This window comes from Dromaius novaehollandiae, chromosome 1, assembly GCF_036370855.1.
Source record: "Dromaius novaehollandiae isolate bDroNov1 chromosome 1, bDroNov1.hap1, whole genome shotgun sequence".
Taxonomy (NCBI): domain Eukaryota; kingdom Metazoa; phylum Chordata; class Aves; order Casuariiformes; family Dromaiidae; genus Dromaius; species Dromaius novaehollandiae.
The window spans coordinates 195333650-195349650 of NC_088098.1; the positions used below are offsets into that span (position 1 = coordinate 195333650).

The window sequence follows — 16001 nt, forward strand, 5'->3', positions numbered from 1 at the left end:
CAGTTCCCCACCAGAGTGGCACTCAAAGCACTTTGTCTAGGCTCCTCTCTGTCTGGGAAAGGATTTCATTTTGGTTTCTCCTGCCTTTATTCCATAACCTGGAATCTGCAATACTAAAAACAGAGTCCGCTGGTGTAGATGTTTGCAGACAGGCAGAGGACAGTGTCCTGGCATTCAAGAGATCTGGGTTCTGTTTCGCGCTGTGCCATCTAATCTCTCAGCACCTTGACGCCAGTCACCTTGCCTCTTCCTTTTCCCTGCCTGGGTTTATTTCATCTGCTGCTCCAGGGTGTCATGGAGCCCTGGTTTTCACTCAGTTTTTTTAGAGCACCTAATGAACCAGAGGCTTGTTTTAGTTTGGGTTTCCAGGTACAAAATTAAATTTTGTAAAACAAGTAAACAAGCAAAACAAGGATAATAACTCCATTAAGCAATCTCAGTTACACCATGAGGAACAGATAAACAGAAGCTATGATCAGAATTTAGTCCTCCAGCTGGTTTTAGTCTGCATGAATTTTGTCCATAGGACCTCTTTCCTCCCCAAAATACATGGGTCGTGATCTTCCTGGCTCTAATGATGCTGTGTCAGTCTGTAGTAATTTCAAAGCAGTCACTGGAGTTTCAGCAGTAGAAATCTACTTTGAGAGGAACATTGGCCTCATTAGGGTTTATTTTGCTTCTGCCCCACTGTTCATCAGCTAAAGATTTGCTGAGATAATACTTTAGGAAAAACAAGTCTAGTGCTTAGAGCAAAAAAATAGGACAAGTGAATCCAATCCCAGATCTGTCAATGACAAGATATGAATCCCTTCCCCTTCTGTTTTCATTTTCCTATCTGTAAAGGGAGTAATACTGGAGTCTCTTACTGCAGAGGCAGAATTATCACTTGAGTTTGTAGAACACTTTGAGAAAGTCAAAGCACACTTCAGCAGAAGTACAAAGTACTACTGGTGTTTCTAAAGTGTATAATGCAAGCAGTAAACAAACACTTTTTGACCTTACCCTTTTGCATGACTGGTCCTGTACCACATCTCTACTATATAATAAGCTTGTGTTTTGAGCCAGCTATTTATGAGATATGCAACATAAGGAAAAAAAAAAGCATTTTACTTTTGGAAAAGTCTGCTTAATTTTTAAATCATTGCATATCTCAGATTTTGGTTAATCTGAAAACACCAAATGTACAGCCACAAGCAGAGTTCATGAAAGAGTCTCAGACCTTTCTACAGGTTTGCAGCATGCTTAGTGCAACATAGCCCAGATTTTCAGTGCTTCTGAGGGCCAAAAAGCTGTCTTAAGGTCTGTTGTCATAAATACTACTGGAAAATCATGATAGCAGCGTGAACTAGCGGGTTATATAACTGACAGGCTAGCCACTAGAGAATCTTGGCAGACATAAAAGAAGTTTATTTTCTTGTCACCCAATAATACGACAATGGACTACACCTGCTTCTTTCAAGTCCTGCTGGAAGCAGTGCTTTTTCGCAGATTCCCTTCCACTGACAACTGATGTATTGCACGAGGGCACGTGGCTCTCAATTGCTCATGTGAAGCCCTGATTCCAAGACTGCGGATTGTCATCAGCATCACAACCGGCTCAAGGTATACCCTTTTCCCTTCATAGCCCATGCTGTATGTCCCCATGCATCACTGAATCTGGCCTCCACTACACTCTGGCTCCTCCACATTACTCTAGCAAAGCAACAGGCTCTCCAGCATCGAGTGGGTTAGCTGGTAAAGTTAGGGATGGGTGTATCTGAGTTGCTCCTCAGCGTGGTCCCCTCTTCAGCATCAGGGGGGCATTGCTCCTGATCACCGATGGACATTGTAGCAGCTGGGGAGCTCTTCCATGCCAGTCCTGAGCATCATGTCAACACCCTTTCTCCCACAGACCATGTGACTGCATTTACACTAGGTCTTCTGGACATACAGAAACACAGTATAAATATGCATCATATTCCTAGCAGACACTGCTGAAGCAAGAATTGCCTTGAATATACACCTGGCCTTGCAGTACAGAATATCAGAAGCAGTCTCCTAAACTACGCATGTCCTCTGCTCATCCAGAACTGCTCCGTGGTGTCTATGCACGTTAGAGCTCAGCCTCTCTGGGGAGAACTGTGTTTGCTGCTACATTTGCACATCAGCCAGCACTTTGCTTGCTGCTCTCTGAATGGTGTAGCCAGAAATTGGCTGCTATGCTGGTGTGCTTCAGAGAGGATAATCCCATCCTTTTTCCTGCTGTTTATTGTTTACCAGAGGTACCTAATTTCTGACAAACAAGAGAGGTGTATTCTGGGCAATTTAGCAATAATCAAGAGCACGATGAACAGGAGGGCTTCACAATATGTACAGCGCTGTGCGTATGGCCCAACAAAGGCCTAGAATACCAGGCAGCCTGCAGCAAACCTTGCATTTGCTGACATGGGGCCCTTATGCTGCCACACTAACATTCACAGCAGTGAACCTTGGCTGCTCTACAAAAAATCACAGCCAGAGAGTGCAGAAACCTCCAGACTAGCAATGAAACAACCCAATGGATAGTCTATATCACTAAATACCTGACAGGGTAGCCTTAAAATTATGAGAAAGAATTGAATATATATATTTTTTATATATATATATATAAATTATATAATATATATATATAAAAATCATGGATTAGTTTTTTCTCCTGGTATAGCTCTGTCAGTCAACAGAGACATCTAAAATTTGCACAGATGAAGTTTACTCAGGTACAGAAGAGCAGAGCAAGACTTTCCACTTTGATCAGGCATCTGGCCCTGCCTCTTTGTGCACAAATTCTTCCAAGATCTTTTGGGGTTTCTTTTGTCATTTAATGGACTTGTCTCTGACACATGACACCATGGGAGTGGAGTTGTATGACTGAGGTGGGGCGGTAATGCAGTTGGGATGTGTCTCCCGGCAGACTTTACTTCACGACAGGGCCATAATATCTGGCACACTCCCTGCCTGCAGTGCAGCCCCATGTGCTCTTGCTCCAGGACCCCAGGTGGAGATGCCAGGCAATAGTGAAAAGATCTATATCCCTCCGCTGCATTACACCTGTAGAGCCTACTGCTGTGAACGGCAGGCAGCAGCACTGCCCTGTGGATGTCTGTGCTACGCACTGGGCTGAGATCCACCCAAGGCAGGCAAGGTCTCCTGGTGCCCCCCACCTCACCGCAGCTCTCCCTGAGCACATGTCCTCCCTATCACCTCCTCACCATCAGCAGCACCTCAGCCCTGAAACCTGCAGCACGTGGTGAAGACAGCAAGGGGCTGGGGCAGGCTGGAGGGGGCAGTGGTGTGGACAGGGCTGCTGGGGCAAAGCAGAGGAACGGTGAGAGCAAAGGGAAGATACTGCAATAAGTTAAATGCATCTCCTAGGCCTCTTGGTGGTGTTGGGACAGTGGTAGCATTTCAACTAATTTGTCCTGGGCTTGGATATGGGTCAAAATACAGGGTGTGTGAAGGGACAGCCTGAACACAGTGGAGAAACCTCTAATACGTAATTTGCACTGGAGTAATGTTAGTTGTGTGGGTAGAATTCATTGAACAAATGTAGATGTTTAAACTGTAGGTGTCCACTTGTGAGCTAATCACCTTAGGGCTTCCTTTTAAGACACAGAGAAATAGGCAGTTTTAGCTTATGATTCACCTGACCTACATTAGAAGTTTACACTCAGTTGAGCTAAACTGTGCTTTTTAAGTTCCTGCTGCTTTACGTTGACAATAAAGGGAGGTAGGCATGACTAGCTCATGGGCAAACGTCTATACGACAGGCATCAAATTATAGGTGAGATAAATCACATTTTGTGTGTTCTTTGTTTTGACACAGGGACACTACACACTACGAGCCGGACTAAGTAGGGTGCCTGATGTGGCATGCTCTGGCACGTAACAGCAGAAGCCAAGGAGCCAGAGTCAGAGGAGGAACAGAGAGACACAGGGACAGACACAGCAAAACCCTCTGGGAATGTGGCCACTGAAGCAACCGTGACTTCATTAGACTTGCTCAAGACGCCCTCTAGCCTAGACCTTTCACCTCATTTAATGGTTTCTTGGCCTCAATCACTTATAATTCTGAAATGAAAAAAAAAATCTTTTGACTCCTCTTTTCAAACCTAGGCTGTTTGATTTGGAACACCACATTGAAGTCTGCTACAGATTGATTTCAGGTTTATTATAGTTTCCCCTTTGAAACATGCTACAGTAAAAAAACCCCCAAAAACTGTACACTTTGTCATTTTTTATGTAAGCCCCCTCCCCCTTTTTTTTCAATCTTAGCAAATGCTCAGTCTTTTCCACTTCAATAGCTTGAAATTCTCCCCTGGGAGCCCTAAGCTCTTTAAATATTTTTAGGTTGCCAGATTTCTTATGTTCTCTCTCCAGGAAGCCAATTTTGTTTCTAAGCTCTTGAGAGTAGTCCAGCTTCATCTTTTGCGCACTCACTGCATCACAATAAAATGCTGCCTAATTGCTGCCTCAGCTGAGTCCCAAAGGTGTCGGAGTTTGTCTCCAGGCTACAGTTGTGGACAATAAACTCCTCTCAGACTGGAGTTAAGCCTTTTTATTATTTAAATCTGAGTCATGTAAAATTAGTTTACTAGCAAGTAACCCACAAAGATCTAGCATGGAAAGAAACTCCCACATATTGTTTTCCAACATGATGAGAGAATGATCAGATATAAAGATTTGCAAGCAGCTCATAATACAAGATGTAACAGAAATACCAACATTTAATTCAGCCAAAAAGACATGAATGTTTCTGTGAGACTAGGAGTTACTCTCAGATCTCAGTTGTTCTGTGTTGTTTAGCTTCAAATTCAGATTGGTGGTAGGAAAAGCTACCTTTTTTCCTCTAGCTTATCTGTAACCTAAAATACCTATGAAAGAGGGAAAGACAGCTGTAGACAACAAATGCCAGATGAGCAAGAGCTTTCTGTTCTCAGTCTTGTACAATAGCCAGAGAATTCACTGAACATTTTGCCAGAAAATCATCAGGAATATACTAAAACTGGGTGGCCACATCTGAATCAATGTGAGAAGACTCCTGCGACAAAGGTCAAATGGACAATATAGAGAGCAAGAATTAACAGATCCTCATTTTCTCACCAGGACAATATTTGGCAATCCTTAATAACAGAACACCAATGCCAGTACGCCACGTACACGGGCATCTTCTCCCTACTATGTTCCTTTTTCAATCTATATTTTAAAGTGCTTATATTTCTTTTGCAGAATATAGCTTCTGATGACAGTGCATATTCCAGAGACGCTATAGTAGAAAGACTTCTTGATCATTTCTTGAAACTGTATTCCTTAAGGCAATACTTGCTTTGGGTACATCTGGTCCTGTAGGCCCAAATCCACAGTTTTAACTAAAATGGAGCTGGAAAAGGTCTTTTGATTTTCTCAAAGAGATTAGACTCTCCTTTAATTAGAGAAGGTCAAGTATGATAGCAGAGACGTGGCACAGTCTTTGTGGTGGTGTTGGCAGCACACTTGTAACCTGGTGCACGTTTAAGTCAGGACGGCACATGTCCACATGTCAGGGCAAGCTGGTTCAAATGGTTTTTCATATGGCCCATTTCATCAGCACAGAGTGTGCACACAAAAGGCAGATGGATCCATCTGCAGTAACTGCAAGGAGACTGTTAATGCCACACAGTACAGGCACTGTGCAGTGACCTCCGCTGTTGCTGGGGTCTCTCATTCCTCATTTGGATTTGCCTTGAGCAAGGCTTGAGAACGTAACAGCAGATACAACGTGGACTGCAGAACCTTCCTTGCTAATGGTGAGGCACAAGACAGGAAGGATGTGCAGGTCTGAAGTTGAATTTGGCACACAGTTAGAAATGCTAGCACAAAATCTCAGCTGTATTCAGATCAATGGGAATTTTGCCACTGATGTCAGTGGGATGAAGACTTTGCTCCACATGTCTGACTGTAATCTGAGCACATTTATTCTGGAAGTCCTGGAGACTCAGTGAAAATGGGACCCCCCACTGTTCATCTTAGATTCATTGTTTGAAATGAAACTACATGGATTCTTTGTGTCTCTTTTTAGTTATCTGTAAAACAAGTATGATAATGCTTTCAGTGCTAAACAATACAAGGTGTGTAGGAAGAAACAGTATCTTTTATGAGGCCAACTGATATAGTTGGGAAAAACAGACAAGCTCTCAGGATTGTCTGAAACGCTTTGAGATGCTCTGATGAAAGGTGTTAGAGCTGTGCAAGGGATCATTAAATTACATTCTTCCTCTCTCTGGAAATCATTTAGTGATATTTCAAAGGAAGGACGCTGTACAGAAATAACTTATTTCTAGTGCAAGTGCTGTCTGGAGCTAAGTATCTTCCTTCCTCTCTCTTTATGAACTAATCTAAAGAAAAGTATGTTTTAAATTAACATGCTAAGAATAATTTTGTGGTATAATGTACAGTCCTGTGAAATGTTCTGTATTAAGAGTAACTTATGAAGATCCTTAAGCATATTGCAGTACACAAACAAAATGGCTGGATTTTTTGTTTGTTTTGGAGAAATTATAAAAGTATCATTCTAAAGAACTGAGGAAGTTCAGAACCTCAGTGAAAACGGCAAGTGAAGAAAAAAGGAAAGATATGAGTCACAAACTACATTATGTTACAAACTCTGCCTAACAAGCCTCAAAATTTTCACTATTGAGTGTGGGCATCATGCCTTAGAAAGCTCTGAAGCAAGTAAGAGTCCACAAATAGTGACAGAAACAATCTCCAAGACTTAGCTGCTCCCCTCCCTCCCCCCAAGGTTTATCAGAAAGGACAGAAGGAACTGGGATTGCTCAGTCTAAGTTAGAGATGAGTGACAGACTAACAGTACGATGGTATTGCAACTCTAAGTGTACCAAGAAAAAGCAGTGTCATTATGGGGTCAGTGGATCTGATCACTGGATCACCTAGATTAGTGGGTGCCAAGAGGGAGTAGGGAAGGAGTTGGTCTGGATTACTTTCTAAATTCATGTAATCATGAAAGAAAAGGAAGCCTCAGGGCCCCAGTGTCACCTTGTCTTGCGGTCTTGCAACCTCCGTTACAGTGTGATGGACACACTATCCAGGGACAGGTCAAATTGGCTGCAGAGCAGGGGGCTCAGTGAAGGATGAGAGGGAGAGAGACCTTCTCCCTCCTCCTCCCCACAGCTGAAGAAACTCCACTGACCCTTCATCCAAAACGTTTAACTGTACATAAGTCCTATTAGTATCATGACAACACTTTAGCTCAGGATTGAGATTCAAATGATGTCAAAAATAGAGAAAACCAAGAAGGAAACAATAATAATCTTTAAATATGTAAAAATTAGTTGCAGCGGACAATGAAATAAACTATTGTTTGTGTCCCTTAGGACAACAAACAATGAGGATAAATTGCAGCAAAGGAGATCTACATTAAACCATCAGACAATTTTCCAGCGTTCAGGAAAATTAAGCATTGGTACAGATTGCCTAGAGAAATGGTGAAACCTTCATCACAGGAAGGTGTAAAAAATGGCTTAAACAAACATTATCAAAAGCTTTGCTATTGATGATCCTCCTCTGAAGTGGAGAGTAGACTTGAAGATTCTTTTGATAAAGGTTACCATATCTGATCAGGTTTTCCTGGACATATTCTCTTTTTCCCTCTGAAGATGTTGCTGAAGATTTTTTGTTTGTGTGAGATTTTGAGATTCATTCATCTGGAAATGCCTATCTAAGACTGGAGGGGCTATTCGTCCTTTGAAGTGCATGTACCTCTCCACTGATCACAGACGCAATCACAGATGACTGGCTTAGTGTGGACACCTACTTTTATAAATGAATAAAGTTAGATGAGACAATTCCCTCCTCCTCAATGACAAATTGTGTCCTTTGTAATATATTCCTATATAAAAAACTCAAATTTCCATTATTCACTCCACCTATAATTACAGATTGTGCATGTATGAGGTGGAACCCAAAACACATAATCATAACGTTATTTACTGTCCTGTATTAGTAATTTTATCACATTATACTTGGATGCCATACGGTGCAATGAAGAATATAATGAAAGTTTCCTAAGCAATGGATAAAAAACATCCACACAGCAATTAATATAATCTATTCTACTTTTGTATTCAATTGCTACTGAGAATATCACTGAACTATAAGGTATCTCAGAGATATGGATATTGGACCTAGGAGCCAGCCAAAGCTCTGCTGAGTTGCAGGTACAGCTACTAACCAGGAATGTAAGCTTCTTTAATACAGCACTATGCATGGACTACTAAGGTGCTTGCAATATACGGCATTAGCCATTTCTGTTCTCAGCCTGTACACAACTAATGGATGTACTCAGCTAGTCTGTATGATCCTATGTACTTATATTGTATTCACTCTACCACAGGACTAAAACTGGGCATTTAATACACGTCTACACTATACCCTACACTGAGGTCAAGGACCAAGCTTGAGCACTGGACCCACTTGTACCCACTGCTTAACTGTTAGCTCTCTCCCTGGGCTCCTTTTCAGTACATCCCACGTATTCAAGACAAACCATGGATCTTGGGTAGTTCACCCCGGGGATTACTCCCAGACAGCAACATGGCCAAGAACATAGCCTGTTTGGCTCCCTGAAACCCATGTGTCTCTTAACACTATCCCAGCAGGTTCTGCACTCTCAAAAACCCCTAAATTCCCTCACTCACACCCCAGGGCATAAAATATATATATTCAGTTTCAAGCTATACTAACATTACTCTGATAGTTTGCTGTACAGCCCTCACATATCACACTATAAGCTGAAAAACACATACAAATAGTAATTCTGTTGTAGGACCAGGGGGACCCCACAAGGTCCACGGGTAAGATTCAGGGTGCAGAACAATGTAGGGTGAACAGGGCAGTGTGTACAAGCCCTAAGCAGCTTGGATGTGAGCCAGCATGCACCACTGAGCCTTGGGAATCACTCCCTCTCTTATGTAGACATACCTTTGGAGCCATTTGCAAATAATGGTGCAAGGAGTCTGCTCACAGCACCTGCCACTGCACAGAAGAGTGGTGCTTGGGGCTGCTTTCATAATCTAGAAAGGTCCCAATGACTGTTTCATCAGGAGACAGGGGTTTTCTTTTTTTGGTTTCTCAGCAAAACGGAAGCCCAGAATCCAAAGGGCAAAGGTGACCAAGAGAAACAGCACAGGATAATCTCCACATCTTGAGAAAACTGTGTAGAAAATTATTCCAATGTGCTTTTAGAACCAACCTTTTTTAAAACCTTTGGTTTTCTTTTGTGGCCTGTAATGATGGAAGGCCCAACCTTACACTCTCTTATGCACAAGCAGCCTCATCATATGTGCATTTCTCCACTGTAAAAGCATGTGAAGAGCTAAGGCTTATTCTGTAACTTCATTTAAAAATACAGTGAACATTAAGACTAAACACAACGCTTCTCCCTAACCCCATTCTTTCTTTTAGGGTGATAGGGAAAATGATCTGAATAAGGAAATTCACCCACCAAGACAACAGCACATATAGGGAAGTTCAGCTTCAGCTATGCTCCTTGTCAATTTTAGTTTATTCCTTCCGTGATTCATTCTTTAGGAATGTTTTCACTTTCATGCAGAAGGACCAGAAAGAGGTGAGGACTTGAGCTAAAAGAAGCAAGCAGCCTGGTCAAGTTACAGAAGATCACAGATAAATATAATTAAGCAAACCCTTCACAGGTTATTAGAAGTCTATCCTGATGACTACCAAACTTCAAAACACAACATCCAAGATGCCATGTAAAAATTAGTAACTATTAAAAAAAAATTAACAGTTTCTCTTGCTTTACTGGGTTTGTGGCCAACGCCCCTAACACATGCTTGTTTTTAAAGAACACTGTTTTAGAACATGATAGTTAATTCTATAACAAAACAAAGTATCTTCCTACTAGAGATATCTTCCTACTAGAGACTGGAAAAGTGTTCTTAATGGTGGTCATTAGTGGCACCAAATCCCTCCAAACTAGGATAGCTTTTAATAAATCTAATCAGAAAATGAAGTTTTAATCTGTCATGTGCTTGCAGCAGAGTGTGAGTGGTTTTAGAGGTTAGTACAGAAGGCAATTGAACTATCTTGTTTTAATCAGTAGTACTACATACAAGAAACACCCACATGGACTGTGGGCGGGAGTCAGCTGGCCAAAGGCAGATATTTCACATCTGAGGTAGTCAAACCACCTCTCTCTTTAATCAATGGAGTCAACAGGCCCTCACAGGATGGATTCATTTTTGTCCTGTGGCAGATATTGGATACTGGTCATATGAATCACAACCATTTTTTCCCACTGATTTTAAAGGGAAAATAAGGCAACCAGCTCATGAGTGGATGTCCGCACTGTAGACCACCGAGGTTAGGTAAATTGCATTCAGGATCTCTGACAAAATATTAGCAACTCTTGGCTGGAGGGTGGGGAACTTCTTAAGCTACTCAAACTTGATTGCAGTTGCTCTATATTAGTGTCTACACTGTGCTTTCAAGTTTATAAGAAGTTCAGCATGCCTTTTCATGGTACATTTGTAAATCCCCTATATGCTATTTTGTTTAAATTACGACCATTTTTATATGTATAGCAGAGATACAAGGCTAGATTATCTCTTCCTTAGTGATGTAAATCATAATAAACTTACATTATATATGTGAAACTACAATGGGTATAAAAATCAGGTACACGAACAGAATGAGTCTGAGAGAAGGATGTTTGGTCTCTTCTTCTGAGATGCTGTTTTTTGTGCCACTGACACACTGTTCTGACACTACTGTTTCTCATTTATTAGATGCATGAAAAAAATTAACAAATGCGCATCTTCCAAATACAGTCCAAATTTAAAGATTCTCAACTTTACACTTGTAATGAGAACCAGATTACGTTGTTCACATGGAAACTACTGCATATACCCTGTAGTAATGATATCAGAGGACCAGAAAGGAAAAAGGGAAAAGAAGGGGAATTCACAATGATCACCAGCATACTTTATCTAACTTTCTTGTTCTGCTTAAATATTTTTGCAAGCTTTCATTAGGAACTTTGGCTAAACTTCCATTTGTAGTTATTTCTTGCCATTTACTATATTGCTCCTATTTACTCAGAACTTTATACATATGCAGTGACTGAGGTTTTAGAATTTATCTATAAATGACAGAAATTGTTCTTCTGTAACAGATGCATAGACACCAGTGTGCGTAATTCCTCATTCCTGACTTGCACTCTTGCTTTTAAGACTATACCAGCATACAGATTTTCAGTGCATTTTCCTCCAAACACAATCACCTTCATTGCCATTGATCATGGCACTATTCAAAAGACCGTTCAACACAATCCTGGAAAGGATTATGATACTTTAAGAAACACTTTTTAGAGATAACTAACTTCTGTTCTGGATGACTGTTTACAGGAGTGGGTTGTTAAAGCCAATTCACCTTCTAGTAGCTCACACTTTTGCAGAACTGGAACTAAGACGCCTAAGAAATCTAAAATGCTGGACAAGCTGTTATTATGTGGTAGACTGAGCTTTGTTTTATCTAACGGTTTGGGCATCTAAACCGTGCAAAAAGCTGCACAATAGCTCCATTACTTGGAACTGACAGTTTAAGTCAGAAAAGTATCTATAAACAAAGGCCACTAATATATACCAGCATGACTTAAATTTATGGCTATGCCTGGTTACAGGCAGAATTGATTCAACTGTTTGGTTCAAACTACTGAAGCCTAGTATCCTATGGTTTTGTATCTGTTTCCCCTTAGCCTTCATCACTGCAATAAACAGAGCAGCCTGTGTGTCACACATGACACTGCGAGTGTGCACAGAAGAAGGTGCTGCAAGCAGCAGTGAGTGAGGGCGGTCAGTCATTCTACGCATGCAGACTGGCCAGCCTGTTGCCAGATGAACTGTTTAACAGCTAAGTTGCCTTGTGCTCCATCAGAGCACCAGCTGAGCCCATCTTTCCTACCCTGCTACTTACTACAAAACTAAAAGGAACTCAGTTATTACTAAGACTTCCATCCTTTTGTCACATGTGGTTGAAATTGGCCAATGGGGTTCGAAATTATTGCTGTGGGACAGACCATGTGAAATTCCAAAAGTGTCACATCTTTAGCAAAGCAGCTTAAAATCCATACCCTATCGTGAAAGAGTTATATTGCTAAACCTTTTCTGCTTAATTCTCTTGTGTATCACAGGAGATTTCTTCTAGCTGTCAATCCTAGCAAACATGAAATTAATGGAGCTCTGCCACTTTATGATAACTGATGGCCTGCCACAGGACTGGGATGATGTGAATGAACTTTTCTTTTCCTGTCTCAGTTTTCATGTAACAACTGCTGCCACATGGCTTCATGGCCCTGACTCCACTTTCTCTGAGGTTTCTGTCCAAGTCTTCCTCTCTTTTGACTACTGTAAGCTACTTTCTTCTCTGAAGAGTAATGATCCAGCAGATGCAAAATGCTTCTGCATATCAAGTATACAGAGAAAAGAATAATGATACCCCAGTTTCTAGTATTTCTTCTAATTTCTGTCAAAAGACTCAAAGCAGAGCTATTATTTTTTTCAATGTGCTATGGGCTTGCTTCAACCCATCTCAAAGATCTACCTTATTTTCTACATGTTCTTTTCATTAATCTGGCATTGCCTTCTTCATCATTTTAATCAAATTGGTCATAGCTGTCGTGACGACTGTCTCTCTATATGACTCCAACCATGCAACAAACATCTTAGGTGGGACTCTTCTCACCTACCTTTAGGCATCTTTACTGCAGACATTTCTATTTACACTGACCACCTTACTCCTTACTTACTTACTTTCTAATACTATAGGTATTAGAAAAAAATAAGCACATTCAGGGCACAGTCCATGTTGGTCAAAGGGGGAACTATGCCCCAGAAGTACCTCTCTCTCTCTACCACGAAGAAAACAGGAAGCCTAATTCAGATGCACAAGTCAGATATCTACCTTTGGCTGGATAAATACAATAGCCTGAGTCCATCCCTTTGCTGGCTTTCTGGCTTAACTGAAATCTCATCTGAAAACCAACTGCTCTCCCTTGAAAGAATCTTTATTAACAACCTACAGAATTTTGAGATGTAGCTTGTGTGAAAGATGTTGACCTAATCTTTCTGTGTTGCCACTTTGTCACAATTTCTTAAGGTTCAGACTCTGAGGTTCTTTTCTAGGACAGAAATTGGTGTATGTGTCATACTAATAAATACTATACAATAAAAATACCTAGGCAGAACAATTACTATACATGTTTACAAATTAACACGCCTTTACTAAGTTGTGCATAACTTTCCCTGGGAGGTTAATGCCAATGATCATGTAACATGCTCCTTCTTTTCCCTATTGATTTTCACCCTCAATTATTAAAACATTTCTGAATGTTGCCTGTAAGACCTTTGGTATAGAGTTATGTTTGCATTTGAGCATTAAAGATTGCTACAAAGGCAGAATAATTTCTATAGCCCAGTTAAATATAATTGCAAGGGGAAGCAATGACAAAAGCAGAGGGCAGTTCATAATTCACAGGTATCTCATGTGCTTTCAGCCTTCTCTTACAGAACTGTGTGGGAGGAGGCTACAAATGAAGCTCCCTGCTACAGCGCTAAGCACCTGTGCCAGCCATCTGAGTTAGACACAGTCTATGGAATTTATGCAATAATAACCAAATCAATTTAGAAACCTGTTCTGTTAATCTGACACAGACCGTAAGTGTGGATAGCTTTAAACTTGGCTGACAGCGTCTGCAATTACCATAGCTTAAGAGATGCTTTTGAACCAATTCAAATGTTCATGGCAAAAGAGTTACGCTAATTTATATCAGCTTCTGATTGAATTGACTAGAATAAATCAGCGAGAGAGAGCACACAATCAGCTCTGCTGGCAGATTTTCAGGTCTCTGGGAAGGGGCATGTTAAGTCTCTGGGGTGTGGCCATGAGTAATACCCTCCTCTATCAACACAGCTGGAGCCTGTCTAACCACGGCCTCTGACACCCACCAGTCTCATGTCTTATCCAGAACTGCTAGGTTTAGGTCCTCTGTTAAAAAAAAAGAAAAAGAAAAAGTATGAGAATATATTCATAGTAGAATATGTTTCAGTGGTTTAAAGTGTCACCCCCACACCATGATTTTTTACCTTCTCTTTGCCTGAGATTACTGCCTGACAGCAGAGTTGGTGGAATGAAATATGTGCGTGACTCTTGGATGCTTCAATATGAGGTCCAGCAAACTAACTTAAATTGCTGATAAAGATGAGCTTAATGACAGATTTTATAATAAAATGGATTAGAAAGATTAGTGTTTTCCATCCAGGGATTGTTGTGAAGGCAGAAATTTTCAACAGAGAAGTAGAACAAATGGTTACAGAAGTAATGTATCTTACATCATTCCAGCCACATTTCCTGGAGTTCACCTGGCCACGGCAATACGAAAGGCTATGAAATGCCACGCTCAAATCTACTTTTTTTCACCTCATTAACAAGTTTATGAACTTCTGAGGGCCTGTTAGTCCTTTCTCCTCCAGTTGTCCCTAGAGGAGATACAGTAGTATAGCTATGAGCTTTATAGTGAGAAAAAGCAGGAGGCTGAACTAGAGGACCTCCTGAGGTCCCCTCCAATATGAATTATCCTGTGATCCTTACATATAGGTAGTGTGCAGGGTTAGCTGTCTGGAGATCTGGTTGTTTTCCTGCTGCTTACTTTTAAGTTATAGTTACTTATAAGATCTTGGCAAATTGGGTAGACCATGCTTTCCAAATCAAACTTTCCCTCTAAGGGGTCCAATTAGAGTGAGTGCTATGACTGTAAGCATCTGCTTTTCAATGGGAAGTGAATGGGAGCATGATTACCCTATGTCACCAGGAAGCAGCCCATGGAAAGAAAAAAACCCCAGCGGTTATAACTGAGCAACCAGCCTTAGTTCTCTGTGTCACAGTTTACTAGCTGGGAGATCTGATTCTCAAAGCAGTTCATGTGTTGGCTAATGTGATAGGAGGTATATGTCTTGGAGGAGATGGGAGGAGTCTTGTGGGAAGAGATATTATGGTGGTACAAGGGACTGCTTACAATCTGTACAATCTGTTCCCCTAGGAAGCCTTGAGCTCTCTAAGGTCTGCACAGCATCTATGCTTTTGGGTATGCAGAAAACCAGCAGGAATCAACGCCTTGGGCAGGCAAGTTTGAAGAAGTCTGGAAAAAGGGGAAGCCAGACTTGCAGCTGTTACAAATTCGTCATGATTTTGGCCCCAGTTCTAAAATACTCACAAAGGCATAAAAATCTTCACATCATTTTGAGGGAAGCAAGATATGCGCATATATGTGAATGACACATACACACATGCTGTATTATTTAAGAGGCATACTAGGCTTTTAGTTTCAATCCCCACTCCTTCACTTATTGTTAGTTAATGTTTCTGAGATCCTTACTGTGAAGTACAACCTAATGCTGCTACCTCAAAGTAACTAAAATTTACATTTTCCAGTTAAATCACACATCACTACAGGAAGCTACCACATGGTAATTACTGGGAAAGTCTCAGAGTTGTCACAAGTGGCAAGGAGCCATTGAAGTAATTCAGCTGCACACAGAAACACAGCTCAAACCTGTTGTGATCTCACAAGGTTAATCCTGCCTCCATCAGGTTTCCTCTGTCTCCCTTGTGCCTGATGCAGCTCTGTGGGATCAGCTAGTTCAGGAATTGATTCAGCTAAAACCTGTTTTTTTTGGAGGGGTATAACTGGCTTTCAGATGGATCAGACCCCAAATCTGCCTTACCAGATGGCAACATGAGTGTTATTGTTGTGTAAGTAACAGGAAAGCATAGCCGAGATCACAGAGGAAGGCAGGACTGCCCCCTTTGGTGGCAATACGGACATAGACTGGCTCGCATTAACTGTGAAACCAAATCCTTTGAAAGATTTATTGTTTTCTTTATAAGAGAACCAACTGTTTATCTTACATACAAGA

General features: G+C 41.1%; 1 long non-coding RNA gene across 1 annotated transcript in view; it reads right to left on the reverse strand.

Moving 5' to 3' along the window:
- The window catches only part of LOC112988377 (uncharacterized), a 39961-nt gene that overhangs the window by 22489 nt on the left and 1471 nt on the right, over window positions 1–16001 (reverse strand). The gene's annotated exons all lie outside the window — the stretch shown is intronic.